Source organism: Mus caroli, unplaced genomic scaffold, assembly GCF_978045245.1.
Source record: "Mus caroli unplaced genomic scaffold, Mus_caroli_1 scaffold_16, whole genome shotgun sequence".
Lineage (NCBI taxonomy): Eukaryota > Metazoa > Chordata > Mammalia > Rodentia > Muridae > Mus > Mus caroli.
In genome coordinates this window covers 42070366-42084225 of record NW_028227271.1, presented here as the reverse complement: position 1 = coordinate 42084225, position 13860 = coordinate 42070366, and the positions used below count along the sequence as shown (strand labels likewise).

Genomic DNA, 13860 nt, shown 5'->3' with positions numbered 1-13860 from the left:
TTTAAAGCTTATAGTGGCTGTACCCTTCTAGACCTTCTAGAGAGACATTCAGGGTTGAAGACACTCGAAGTCCTGGTGTGGCAAGCCCCGCCTTGATGTTTTCTGACAGACAAGAGTCCAGTGAATTATCTTTTCTCCTGAGCATCCTCACTGGCTCTGTTCTTGGTCAGGAACCACCCCTTGATGAGAGGAACGCTCACCCAGTCATGTGAGAATTCTTCTTCAGGTCCTAGAACTTTAACGGACTTGATCACAGCAACATAAACTTTCCTTCAGGGCTTGAGATTTGTCTTTTGTTCTCTGTAAATGTTTAACTATGTCTTTGCCCTCTTATTGCTAACTGAGGTTGTGCTGAGAACCATAGCTGTGTCTTTCCTCTGCATGTCTCTTCCCCTCTTAGAGACTAAATGGACTCCAGGCCTGAGAGTCAGCTGCTGGACTCCCCTGGTTGCTACCCTGGGCCTCAAATTCTGCAACCAAATAATAACCATTTATAACTCATAGCTCTCCCCTCCCTCCCTCCCTCCCTCCCTCCCTCCCTCCCTCCCTCCCTCCCTCCCTCCCCCCCTCCCCCCTCACTCCCTCCTTCCCCCCTCCCTCTCTCTGTGTGTGTGTGTGTGTCTTGAAATGAGATTGCATATGTGGGAAATGTCTAAATATTGAATCATAGCCATCTTGGGTAGGTACTCTTCATAAGGTATGCAGGATGCTGGATCGGGCCTCTGATTGGGAAGACAGGTGACTGCCTACCTGGCGTCTGCTGTTCTCTTCCTGGAGTGTATCACACTTACTGTCTGTGCCCCCCCCCCCCCCCAATATTCTAGGAACTTCACTGGGAAATGCTTCTAGCAGGATGAATGACAGATGCTCTGCGAAGTGCCACTAGCGCTCTTAGGTGGTTAGGGAAGGTCAGGCCCCAGCCTTTGTGGTTTCTAGGATAATGTGAAAACACTGGATTGAGGAGACCAGCTTAGTAGCTGGACCAGTCTAGAAGAGCCCAGGAATGGCTGAATAAATAAGAGTATGAGCCTCTAGGCCCTGTCCTGGAGAAGTAGCTCAGGCAGTAGGGCAGATCTTGGAGTCAGGCCAGCCTTTTGTGGTTGCTTTTAAAAAGAAACAAAACAAAGACTGACTTCCGACCAGCTGACCCCTAAGCCTCTAAGCCTAGTAGCTCCCTGCTGGGACCTTTCAGACCTGCAGGGGAGCTTGGCTGGGTGCCAGGCCTGGCCTTCTGTCAGCCAAAGCAAGCCAGTGACTGACGCTCTCTCTCCCTCATCCATACAGTTGGCTCAGGCAGGCCCCATTCTGCTCCCAGCCAACTCTTAGGCTCTCCTGCCTGGAGGGTTAGCGAGGGTTATATATATATATATATATATATTTTTTTTTTTTAAAGCACATTCCTCTGTGGACAGGTCAGGGTCAGATATAAGGAAGGACTGCTGATTGCTACTGTAGTCTGTGATTGTGACAAAGTGGTTTTCTTCTCCCTTGTCTCAGGTCTGATTTTCTTAACTCGACCACGGTAAGAAGATGCCCTCCATCAGCGGGCTGTGCTTGCAGATGTCGTGGGGCCTCTCTGGAGACTTCCCGAACCCTGTGGATTTACAGTAAGATGCAGTTTCCTGGGGAGTAATTCTGGTGGATACAAATTCCGGAGTACTACACCTGGCTTGCCTGGAGATGTTACAAGTAGTTGGTCGGATTCTACAGCCTGGATGCCCACTGAGAACAAGGACTGAAACTGAGAGGACTGTATCTCTACCCTTGACTCAGTGGGAATATTTGCTGTCATCTCTCGGGTTACCTGGAGCTCCCTCTAAAATGTAAGCCCCCAAGACCCATCTCCTTTCAACGCAGTGTTTCTGGTATGTTTCTGTGCTTTATACCAAGCTGTCTGTTGATGTGGCTGCTAGGAGGAGATCTGCTGTCTTCCATGTCTGTCTATGTGTCTGGTATGATGCTGGGAGCCTGTGGGAGAAAGACAAAAAGTAGAAGTTGTTCTGAGTTAATGTTTCTTTCTTTTTTGTTTCTTAAAGATTTATTTATTTATTTATTTATTTATTTATTTATTTATTTATTTATTATATGGATGTACACTGTAGCTGTCTTCAGACAGCTCCAGAAGAGGGCGTCAGATCTCGTTACAGATGGTTGTGAGCTACCATGTGGTTGCTGGGATTTGAACTCAGGACCTTCGGAAGAGTAGTCAGGGTGCTCTTACCCACTGAGCTATCTCACCAGCCCCTCTAAGTTAAAATGATAATAAAAAGAGAATCCCCTCTGGAGCTACCCTTGCCTATGTAGATGGGTACTTACTGATTAAAGGGTCTTATTTCTGTCTAGACTCTAAATACCTCGAAGGCCAAGGCCTGAGGGGGATGACTGTGTCTCTGAGACTTGGTGTATACCTGGCACTGGTCTCTCACCCTACAAGAATGATAAATGAAGATGTGATGGTTAATTCATTAAGACACTGGCAGTTCCATAGGGAAGATAGACACAATAAAATCCTTTCCTGGCTCTATGCCAAGAGCGGAGAACACCACGGGACCAGATGGTTGGTACCATGTGTGTCTGCAGGTGGCTGTTCTGAGTTTCAATCTCTACTACCCTATGTGACTCAGGACCAGTGACAATCCGGTTCCCTTCCCTTCTCTCTTTAGCATGACTGAAGTTAGTATTCTCTTCTGTCACAGGGTTGGTGTTGAGACTCACAACAGGCACTATGTGCTGAATATGTGCCGATGCTTTGCACAGGGTCAGGACCATGCCAGAGCAGGGCAGCTTCTGGGGAGGGTGAGTGTGGGTTCGTTTAGAAACTTCTGTTTCTAAGCCAAGCTGGGTAAGCAGTGGCTCGGCTTGGACAGTAGGTTAAGGGTCATAGCTCCTGCAGCCCATGGGAAGGCTTAGCATCAAGTCTGCAATGGCTAGTCAGAGGGAGAGAGTAATGGATTTGACAACTGAGGCCTTTTTCGTTCTACATCAGACTGACGGGGAATCTTGACTCCTTAGGGGTTACAAGGTTGGTAGAATCCAGGGATATTAACTGTAGTGCCAGGCTACCCAAAGGAGAGTGATAGCTCCAGTAGGAGGTAGCACAATGCTCAGGTCACAACGCTCAGGTCACCATTTGGCTGCCAAAGTGGATCTTGACACAGGGTCTGCTTGGGATGGGCTTCTTGGTCTTGTGTTCCCATGATGAATTTCTAGGCAGGCCTAAAAGGTCCACGCACACAGAGTCCTCTGTTTATGATATGCTGTTATTCACAGGTCCTAGATGTACACCGACTTTATGCTGGAGAAACCTGAGAACCTCACTGTCTTGCTTAAAGGTTGGACAGGTAGTACATTGCTGCAGCAGAGTTCGTCTGGTGGGAGGGTGACCCACTGTGGTTTCCTTGCAGCCCCACTGAACATAGATGTGAGCATGGTCCTTTGGAACAACTGCATAATTCAGTCCGGCACTCCTTTGGGAGGGTTGTGTGTCTCCACTCTAGAGTTGAGAGTGAGGCTTGTGACTTCATTAGGTATATGCCTAGGAGAAGGTCAAGCTGGAAGCTAGGGTCAGCTGAAGGAGGAAGTTTTTCTCCTGGGGCTGGAGGTGTATGTGATGGGACTTTCTCCTCTAGTTGGCTTCTTGTGCCCTTAAAACCTTCAGTCCTCCTTTCTCCACCTGAGAAAAACAGACTTTAGGGATTTCCACAGGGCTTGAGCATCTCGGCTGAGACTGGGGCTGGAGTTGAGTCAGGCTGGGCAAACGGTATATGTTCTCAACCTATAGATAGGGACACCCCCACACCCCATGCTGAATATCAGCTATCCTGCGTATCAGATATTTATATTATGATTCATAACAGTAGCAAAATTACAATAGCAATGAAAAATTTTATGATGGTGGGGGGAATAGTTTTGCGAGGAAGTGTATTAAAGGGTCTCAGTACTGGGAAGGTTGAGAACCACTGATTTGGGGAGAATTTGTGCTTTTGGTAAGTGGGGACTTACTGGATAGGGTATTTGGAGCTATGCTTACAGACCTGCCTGAATTGGAGTGGTGACTGGAGTCATTTCAGGGAGGGGTTACTGAGGCTTTTAGCCCCACTATGTCTTCCTAGCCCCCCCCCCCCCCCATTCTTCCTCTGTGACAGCTATTCTTCATTTATCGCATAGCTCACAGCTCCTTTTCTCTGCTTTGATTGGTCACTCTCTAGAATAACCCTTCTGTGGTGGTTCTCCTGCCCTTACAAGAGGGTGATGGTGGGCTCAGGCTCCCCCAAAAAATAACACAGAACCATAACTGAGAAATAAGACAGTTGCTGAATGGGCATGGAGCTAGCAGATATCACCATTTATTAGGCCAGTGCAGGCGGTATGGCAAACACTGAACCACATATGTGTCAAAACAGGACCATGGGGTAGACATTGTAGGATATGGGTTATGAAGCAAAGTAGGTTTCCTCAGGAAACACGACGCTGCCAGCCTCCACAGCCATGGGCCATGCTGCCTGGAGTTGAGAGATGTGACTCCTGCTCCCTTCTTGTCCCCCAGAGTGACTATAATATAGAATAGATCACCTTTCTTCTTTTGGTCTGTTTCCTCATTAGTAGGTAACTAAGAGATTTTTCTTCTAGGCTGAGGTGTTTGGGACTGAAAGAGTCTTTGTGACACAAAGTACAAGCCAGGCTGATACCTGGCTATAGCTTCTAGGGCCTGCAGTCTCTAGAACTGGGCCCAAAGAACCAGGGTCTCTCCAGGCGGATAATTGGCACTGTTGGTACTCATGCTTTAGATGCTGACTGTTCTACTGCTCTGGTGCTGTTTGTCCTGGCACTGGTGATGCTGGTGGCATTGGTTGTGGTGGTATTGGTACTGATGACTTCTAAGGCAGCTCTGCCATTCCCTCTTGTGGTTACAAGAGTAGGCAGTATTTCTGTTTATGGTTCATGCCCTCAATTGTTCCTCAGCTACCTGCCATGTGTCCTGTCGATTGCTGTTTTCCATACTGGTTCTCCTTAGTGGGCTTCTGTGCTAATGGAAGGAAGCACTGTGCTAGTGGAGGGCTGTCCCTCAAGATTCTTCATCCCTAGCGATAGCTGAGAGTCCTGGACCTGTTCCAATGCAGAGGTGCTGGGAACCCTAGTGGGTCTGCACTGTTTGGCATGAAAAGAGTCTGGGCTTCTTTTTTTTCTAGTGTTCTTGGTGCTCTGCATGGGACTGTCTATGAACTGGGTTAAGTCCCCTGGACCACCTCATCTGCTGGGGTGGGGGTGGTCCTCTGCTTCACATTTGAAGATTCTGAGGTTCAAAGAGATCTACATAGTCATTAAGAGCATCCTGGTTCTTCATGTAGGTCCCAGAAACTATGTTTACATTTGGACTTGGCAAGCCTGTTTTAGAGAAAAAATGATTGTTTTGTATGCAACTTTAACAAATTTGTAAAGATATTGCTACTGGCTTATGAGACCTTTGATGTCTCACATATCATCGCTAAGAGTACAAATATCTAACTTAATGGAAGATAATCTCCATTTCCAGAATACATGGTGGCCTTGAAGGGGCCTTCACATGGAGTATAGGTCCTTATTTACAGATATTATATTGTGACTGTAGAAAGCTCATGATACCACAGGAGCAAAACTTCGGAGCCTGTGACATGGGTTAGCTATGGCTCCTGCTTTACATCTGGCAATACTGTGGCGACTGTGCTTCCCTCTGAATCTGGAAGATTCCTTATGGGATGGCGGCTTAGCTTGATCTGCAGCTACACACACACACACACACACACACACACACACATGCGCGCGCGCACACGCGTGCGCATATTCTATAACCTATTGAGAGCATCTTATTTATGTATGCTTTTATGCTTATTATGCATAAACCACACTTGTTTTATGTGTGTGGGGTTCTACCTGCATGTATATCTGTGTAGCATGTTCATGTATGTCTACACAGCATGTACACGCATATCTGTACAGCACATGCATGCAGTGCTTGCAGTCCTCCATATACTCTGGAATTGCAGTTATAGGCAGTGGTTATCTCTCATGTGAGTGTTGGAATTGAGTTAGGTGAGTGCTGGGAATTGAATCAGGGTCTTCTGCAAGAGCAACTGGTGCCCTTAACCACTATGCCATCCTTCCAGCTCCCGAGAGTAACTTATAATCATGTGAGGAATGCTGCCACTGCAGGCACTGTGTGGGTCCTGTCCACTCTGTTGTGCATTTTGAATACCAAGTGTGCTCTAGTCAGCCCCTCCATTACCCTAGGTTGACTCATGGCATAGTAAATATTCCCACTGTGCAGTTGGCTGGTGACTTCATATCTTTCTCGTTCATTTCTTTTCAATGATTGGAGGCTGTTATCTCCCACACAACGGTACAGTGAGAATGAAATAAAACACACAATTGAGCGTTTGAGTCAGCGGGTTGTTTGGGGACATATAACATCTACTCAGGGAATATTAGTTATTTTTAAGTAAATTGTTGAAGTAGAATTGGAAGATCAAAACATGCAGACACAGAGAAATAAGAAAATGCTGAAGATGTGTCATGACTCACGGAAATTTAATGTTCAGTCTAGCGTTGGGTTTCCTAGTTACCACAGCATGCTGAGTGGGTTATATTTGTGTCTAAATTAAGGTTTGGCAAACTTCTCCTCCCCAGGGCTAGAAAGTAAATATTTTCAGCTTTGGGAGCCCTGCAGTTCTCTACTGCTCATCTGCCCAATGAGACTGCTGGGAAGCTGCCATTGGTGGTATGTAAATGAGTGGGTGTAGCTGTGTGCCAATAAAACTTTATTTACAAGACCTGGCCAAGGGCCCATAAGTTGTCGTTTGTCCTTGCTTTAAATGAGGAAACCTGTTTATCTTTGGAAGAAATGTCTCCTGGATCATAAACACTAGATAGAGTTTGTCATGAGATATAATATTTGTATGAAGCTGTGGAAACAGCAGATGGGTAGCGCATTCATTGGGCTTCACAGGAAACATAAAAGAAGGCCTTCACACGGTCAGTTCATGCCTACTGTATCTTAAGCTGTGATATTGACAGAGAGTACATGTACTTTGGCTGGGATAGGGGACTGGCAAGGGAGAGACTGTAGTGATAATTCAGCAAGGGCACGTTAGAGTGTTTGTTCTTAAGTATAGTGTTGAGTCCTGGATTACATCCAGGGCTCAGTGCTCCTTTGGAACAAAATTAACCCTGTTTGGAAGCCTTCTGTTTCATAGCTGGTTGCTCTCCCTCTGCTTTCTTAAGCTCTTTGAGCTCTGCTTTGTCCATCTGCAAAGCTGAGCTGCACCAGGGCCGGGTCAGCTAGTGTTTGCTTTTTAGTTCCTTCCCACACGAGATCCAGGGGGAGGATGAACTTCTCCAGCACTGGCCTGCATGGTGAGGATCATACCGCTGTTGTGGTTGGGTCTGTCGCTACACAGTGTAATTCTAAATTCTGTATCCCTATGTCTAGTTGCCTCTAGACACATATGTCAGCTTTTGTTGTGCAAACCTTGCTCCCTAATTTAAAGCTATTGGTTAATAAACATGCCTACAGCCTGGAGCTGGGCAGAAGAGAGGTCAGGGAGAGGGCTTTGGTTCTAGGGCTTGGGGATTGAGGCAGAGATGATAGAGATGACAGAGAGAGAGAGGAAGAGAGAGAGAGAGGATGCCATGGGGTAGGTGGATCATGAGCGCCTGACCAGTTGGTATAGGAGCAGTCCAGGCAGAACAGGGCAAGTGATATCTTGGGGTTACTGACAGGAAAGTAGACCAACTAGCATAGAGGGTTGATATCTTCCCAGGTCTTATGCTTTAAGGCTTACTATCAATACAAATATTTTGTGTCTTTTTCTTTGGAAACCAAGTCACCTAAGGCGGGGTAGAAACTGCCAAATAATATTTACCACAACACAGTCCCCCTCTTCCTGTGAATATTTAGCCTGTGGAATTCCAGAGCTGACAAAGGCAACAGATTCTAAGCAGTCATCTGTGTAACCTCCCACCCTTTGGCCAAGTCCTGAGTGAGTTTGGATGACGGTAAGGCTTATAGTCACTGCACCAAAGATCTTGCCTGATATGGAGTGGGACTAGGCAGTGGCCACTGGAAACCTGGGTCAAAATGGATGAGTTTGGGCCTCTTCTCCCTGGTACTTGGCTCTCTGGAGTGAAACAAGGCTCTGGACTATTTGGCAACACTTGATGACTTAATCAAATAAACAGCCAGTCACAAACTCGAAGACTCCTTTTTACCATTGGTCACCAGAAACTCTTTGTTATATGTTTTAGGATCCATGAAGAGACGTAGAATAGTAAAAATAATTCTCTGGATGGCGTATTAGAAAACCTAGGACCAACTGATAATGGTGGGGCACACTTTTAAACCCCACACTTGGGAGGCAGAGGTGGATAGTTCTCTGTGAATTCAAGGCCAGTCTGATCTACAGGATTAATTCCAGGACATCCTAGGCAGTCATACAGAGAAACCTCATCTTGAAAACAAACAGAAAGAAAACCTGGGGCCAACTAAGCAAAAGAGCTTTCTGGCTCTGTGACCTCCAATATGGATCGGTTGACCTCTCTGGGCCTTTCTTTTCTCCCTCCTGGAGCTGGCTATTGTAAAACTAGATGCACTGAAGTGGGAAACCCAACCAGGGCTTAACTCTCCTCCTCAAGCCCCATGCAGAGCAAACCCCTAATCCAATTCCACAGCCAGGCAGATCAATTTTGTGACCTTTGGGTTCTGAGTTCAAGTCAGCTCAGGCATTTCTTAGGACTTTTGGGGGGGGGGGGGACTCTGACTTGGGGTGGCTGCCCAGGTGTGATACTTGGGCAGATGCCAAGAGGATAAATGAGTCCTACTAGTAAAAGTGTTGGAGATCCAGAGTGAGTGAGTGATAGCAGAACGGAGTGCTTAGGGAGGAGCCCTGAGTGGTGGAAGAAGAAGGTGGCTTGGGAAATTCCTTACATGCCACACAGCAGCCCTTGTTGACTGCCATAGAATTGGAACCATACAGTGATTTCCAGGACCCTGGAGCCTTCCTGTCACTTTTTTTTTTTTTTTTTTCTTTTTTTCCTGTAACACTGGGAATTCTCCAAGCTATCTCGGCCCCTTCATCTTCTAGTGACTTCCAGAAAATCTATCCTCATTCAGGAATCTGCTGTGGAATTTGGAGGCTGTTTCTCTTGGTAATGTGAGTTATCTAGACAGTGGAAGTCACAAAGGGCCATGGAACAGAGGCCCTTTCCCACCCATAGGATTAACGCTCACTGGGGATGCTGCTTGCTTGTCTTGGACCAATGCCTTTTGAAGAAATAAATGAAACAGAACCTAAGGCTGTGAGAAGCTGTGCTGCTCACGTTCAATAGAAGCTCTACTCTTGGACTTGGGTCCAGGAGGTCAAGCCCTGTCCTTCTATTTCAGATCTCTGTAGTGGCCTCTCTGCGCACTATATTTCAGCAGTTCTTACGCAGGTGGCACAGTGCAGATGGTTCCTGCAAAACCTGTTACTCAGCATTAGGACTTTGCTGTGGTGTTCATTCCAGGCTATATTTTTGGGGTGAGGATGGGGGAGGGGATCACTTCTAGAATCCTGCAACAAGTGTCTATGTATACAGTAGAATGTGTCCCCAGGAGTCTGGCATGCAGAGGACACGTTTTCGGTCTTCCTAGGTGTGGCCATGTGGCTTTCCAGGTAGGGTCATCAGCTGAGTTTCTTCTCTCTGAGATCAGGGAACTTCTTGGGTGGGCAGGAATGGGTGGAACATATCTGTGTACCTGTGACCATCAGCAGGGTCTGCTACCTGATCCTGGTCAGGATATGACTACATGGGCTACACTCTGGAAGAAGACTAGGTAAATACCCAGAGACACTCCAGAGCCAGTGCATGAAAAGAGCATCGTGTCAGAGTGAGCATGCAGAAGGAGCGGAGCACCGAGTCCTTCTGTAAGAACAGGAGGAGACAGCAGATACAGTGATGAGGGAGCGCAGTGCAGCCATGTGTTGAAAGGCCACTTGAGGTGTCATCTTCTCTGATGTCATCAATCCAGGCATGAAGGTCCAAGGCACCATTGCAGATCTGATGAGCAGGGGACAGTGGGCTTGTTGAGAAGGGCAGTGCAGATCTGTTGAGCAGGGTGCCTCATTGGGCAGAGGGGTGAGGTTTCCATCACTACATGAGAAGCTGGGAATGAGGACTTGAGGAAATTCCATAGCTTGGCTCAGGACCATTGGAGAAAAGATGACTGAGGACCCCCCCCCCCCCCAACCCCCCAGCAGGACATCTAGGGTAGGAGCATCCTCACAGATGCTTGTGGAAAGTCAGGATTGGAAATTGCTGGCAGGAAGTTCAACCCTGTGGAAAGTCTAAGAGGGACAAGAGGAAAGGAGAGTCAGATGTGGAAAGCTGGAGAGGCTATTTGTGTGTGTGTGTGTGTGTGTGTGTGTGTGTGTGTGTGTATCTGTGTGTGTGTGAGTGTGTGTGTGTGATTAGAAATGGAACATTGGCCGGGCGTGGTGGCGCACGCCTTTAATCCCAGCACTCCCGAGGCAGAGGCAGGCGGATTTCTGAGTTCGAGGCCAGCCTGGTCTACAAAGTGAGTTCCAGGACAGCCAGGGCTACACAGAGAAACCCTGTCTCGAAAAACCAAAAAAAAAAAAAAAAAAAAAGAAATGGAACATTGAAAATTGCTAATGGAAAATAGCTGTATGTTGTGAGCTGTCTCCTCTTACTGTCTCCCCTACAATGAAAACTTAGTACATGCACCAGTTGGACTGGACCAATTTTGTCTGGCTTGATGACCTCATGCTGTGTTGAGGCACAGGACTAGTTGGTATATAGGCATATCTCCCTTGTTCTATTTGGCACATTGATAGATGGCATCAGCAGGGCCAAGCATGGAAGCATTTGCTGAGCTTGCCCTGATGGGGCTTGATGGCTGTCCAGGGTGCAGACCACTTGTGGTATGTCCTGGCACCATAACTCAGGAAGCACCCATTACATTATAGTTGTTATGTTCAGGCATTCCTTGTTCCTGAACACTGGCAGTTGTTTAATTGTGGTTTTGTGAGATGTAGCTCAGCTGGCCTTGAAGTTGTGTTGATAGTCCTGCCTCAGCCTTTCAAGGGCTGGAATTATAGTGTGGAAATATAGTGTATGTTGTCCCCAGATTGGCAGTTCTTATTTGTGCCATCATTTTGTGACCAGTTAAGCCAGTTGTTTAGCAGCTCAGCCTTGGCCCCCTTTTGCACACCCCAGGAGATGGGCAGTTCTATCCCAGCTTCGCTTTACTAGGGCATATCCTGGAGCTTAAGGGGCCGAACCTACTGGATGCTCTCCTCAGGGTGCTCTCTGAAGGAACAAGGAGGAAAGGCCATTCCAGGGCTGTCAGAGCCAGACACTTTGCATACTCAGTGTACTGGCTATTTTTGTGTCAACTTGACACAGCTGAGTTATCACAGAGAAAGGAGCTTCAGTTGAGGAAATGCCTCTATGAGATCCAACTGTAAGGCATTTTCTCAATTAGTGATCAAGGGGGAAAGGCCCCTGTGGGTAGGACCATCCCTGGGTTGGTAGTCTTGGGTTCTATAAGAGAGTAGGCTGAGCAAGCCAGAGGAGGCAAGCCAGTAAAGAACATCCCTCCATGGCCTCTGCATCAGCTCCTGCTCCCTGACCTGTCTGAGTTCCAGTCCTGACTTCCTTTGGTGATGAACAGCAGCATGGAAGTGTAAGCCGAATAAACCCTTTCCTCCCCAACTTGCTTCTTGGTCATGATGTTTGTGCAGGAATAGAAACCCTGACTAAGACACTCAGGGAGGCTGAAAACATGCAGAGATCAGGTGTCATAGACAGGACCATCCTAGAGCACTTATGCTGTGGACAAGCGCTTCTGCTTAAGAGGGAGAAGATTCTAGAGATAAGCCAGCCTTCTCACTCAGGCCTCCCAATAAAGGTGTAAGTTGGTTCAGCCAGTAGTCTAGATTCACTGGATTATTATGGAACCGGTACTCAGCGCAGGACAGTACGCTGAGAAGTCACCCTGTCCTCCTGTTCAAGTCGTTCTTTAGTCTTTTCTAATGTTTCACTGGCTTTGTTCCATTGATTTGCTCTAACAGTCCTGTGACGTGGTTTCTGTCCTCATTTCCCAAGTCAGGAAACCAATGCCCAGCTACTCTCCCACTCTGGCCTTCCCCAGCATCACAGTCCTGCATATTTTATCTTGAATATCTACTAACCTAGAGCAGTGACATAAAGAGGTGTCACCTGGGTGGCCTTGGTTGAGTTATCAACGTAGTGTACGTAGTCTTGATCTCAGGCAAGTCACTCATCATGGCTTCTGTTTCTCCACGTATAAAATGGGTGGTAACAGGGTCTCTCTGGGGGAAGAGTTCAGGGGTTAAACCAGATACAATTAGGACAGGCCTAACACAAACCAAGGGACTTGACAGAGTCTCATTATCGTCGGGTTACCAATTTACAAGTGACCTCACAGAGAGAGGGTCAGGAGCTTGCAGATGGTCACAGTCTGTGAAAGCTCTTAGGATGAGCTGGGTTAGTCCATTTTCCAATGGGAGCTCCTTCCTTGCCCTGTCCTACGTACCTAGTCATAACTATGTAGGTTGTTTTTGTAGCTTCCCAGTCTTCCTTGATTAACCACAAGATGGGGGTGATCTGGGGGAAGAAATACCCGGCTGATGCTTATGGAGTTAATTAAGATTTTCCTGGGTTTCATTTGTTCTCCTGGTTAGCACGAAGATAAATCCAAATGGCTGGGAGGGTTTCGTTGACAGTGCATTGTGAATTCACATAGCATTTGCATCTTCCTGGGGATGATAAATGTTTAGATAACGACAAAGGGGAAAGGGAAAACTGGGGAAATTCAGGCGGGGCTGATCAGATTGGCCCCCCTCCGTGGTGTGATGAACCAGCGATAACCGGCTTAAAGGACATATCTGATGCCTTCTGCTTCCCATGTTAGACTGAGGAAAGTGGCTTAGTTTTGTTGTCTGATGAAGCCAATGCCTTCCTGATGCTTCTGTGGGCTCATGTGAACCTGGTTCTCACAGATTTATCAAATGGAATGGTGTATGGGTGGACACCAACGGCCAGGATTTTACACGTTCCTACTTTATTGAGCATTCCCAATGTGCCAGGGTTCGATTTAATTTTCCTAGCAGTTCCAAAGGTGAAAAAGCTGTATAATCATCATCCTGCAAGTGTTGAAATGGAAGATGGGAGGGGTTCAGTCCCCAGCTAGCACGGACTCTAAGATGGCATCCCTTCCCTGGGGCTTCTGAACACACCTTTCTCCATCATCTGCTTGCTACTCAACAAGTTTCCATGTTTAGTCCTTAGGTGGCAGGTTGCTGCTTCCTGCAGATTCAGACATCGAGGGCCCTCAGAAGACATTCTGACTACCAGCAAGAGGCTGGATACCTGAAGCCTGTGGAAGTGGCAGGGCCTTTTCTGTTTATAGTCACTGCTCTCCCGCAGTCTCCGGAAGTCATAAACCTAAGCCAGCCAGTGCTCAGGAGGATGACTGGAGGCTGTGCCTTTTAGTCTGCTAGGGGACAGTGAATGCAGGTGTGACAGGCAGGGCTGGTGGAAGAGGAAGCTTGTTCCTTGCTCTCCAGTTCAGACCGTTTTTTCCTGGATTCCTAGCTGATTACATGGTGCCTCCAATGATCAGATTGAGGTCAGGAAGCCAGAAAGTTCTGCATTTTCTTACTAACTCCTCACCAGTTTAAATCATCCCCCTTTCTATTCTTTCTCCCTCCTACTTCCCTTCTTCCTTCACCCCAAACCCATCCCACTTCAGACAGGGTCTCAAATACCACAGGCTAGCCTCAAACTTAATAGACAGCAGAG

At 47.2% G+C, this 13860-nt stretch overlaps 1 long non-coding RNA gene across 3 annotated transcripts in view; it reads left to right on the top strand.

Annotated features, from left to right (window-relative positions):
• The window catches only part of LOC110310163 (uncharacterized), a 205261-nt gene that overhangs the window by 68800 nt on the left and 122601 nt on the right, over positions 1–13860 (top strand). For 2 of the 3 annotated variants that reach the window (XR_002379818.3, XR_003834956.2), the window contains exon 2: positions 1498–1865. This is a non-coding gene — a long non-coding RNA (uncharacterized LOC110310163). The remainder of the gene's footprint in view (positions 1–1497; positions 1866–13860) is intronic. The other variant, XR_015045564.1, reaches the window with a different exon arrangement.